The sequence below is a fragment of the Pollicipes pollicipes genome, unplaced genomic scaffold (assembly GCF_011947565.3).
Source record: "Pollicipes pollicipes isolate AB1234 unplaced genomic scaffold, Ppol_2.1 Scaffold_3087;HRSCAF=3621_pilon_pilon_pilon, whole genome shotgun sequence".
Classification (NCBI taxonomy): Eukaryota; Metazoa; Arthropoda; class Thecostraca; order Pollicipedomorpha; family Pollicipedidae; genus Pollicipes; species Pollicipes pollicipes.
Window position 1 is genome coordinate 4,753,874 of NW_023596225.1, and position 854 is coordinate 4,754,727.

Below are 854 nucleotides of genomic sequence, written 5' to 3' on the forward strand. Positions count from 1 at the left end.
TAGTGTCCACTGCTCGAAAAATGGGTAACTCAATGGGCAAAATACGCAAGCGGTGGGCTCATGAATGGTATGAGGACGAAGGGACACTTCCTTGATAATTACCTTATGTGACTAACGATTGTGAGCTTTACTGCATAATCACACGTGGCAGCATACACCGTGACGATGCATCTAGATCAGAGGCTTCGGGGCTGATTATTCCGCCACGGTTAAGAGCCGGCCAAAACGTTTTTATTTTCCCCTTATACGCGAACCATAATGATTCGGAGGGGTGGTTTTTCGGCTCCGGCAATCCATAAGACATGATATGCTGCCTCTAATACACCTCGTCCTTGGTCGTGACACTATGGCCTAAACTCTGTCATAACACACCATAATGGTGCCCTTGAAAGTACCGCTATGTGGAGCTCATCTCCCAGTGGGCCAGCACTAAGACCGTTACTTTCCAGAACTACTACAGCGTAAAGAGGCAACACCGAACAAAAAGAATGATGCCGAACGGATCACGAGAGTATGCCACAACCTCCCACCCCTTCTGACTCGAGCCTTTTTCTTCGGAGGACCAGCCCCTTAAAACAGCCACTGTTACGCTGCTGAAAGGTAGGTCAGCCGCGACCTGACGGGCACGGAGACGCCAGTGACGCTTTTAACGAGCTCATCGCCAACGGTGCTGCTGCCCACCGACAGACGTGCAGACATTCTCCCGGCTCCCCGACAAAAGTGGAGACGTCCTCCCGGCCCCCCGACAGAAATGGAGACGTCCTCCCGGCCACCGACAGATGTGCAGACGTCCCCCCGGCCTCCCAGCCGCAACCTGACCGACCTGTGGCCGTCAGCTCGCGAAGCTAACCTGA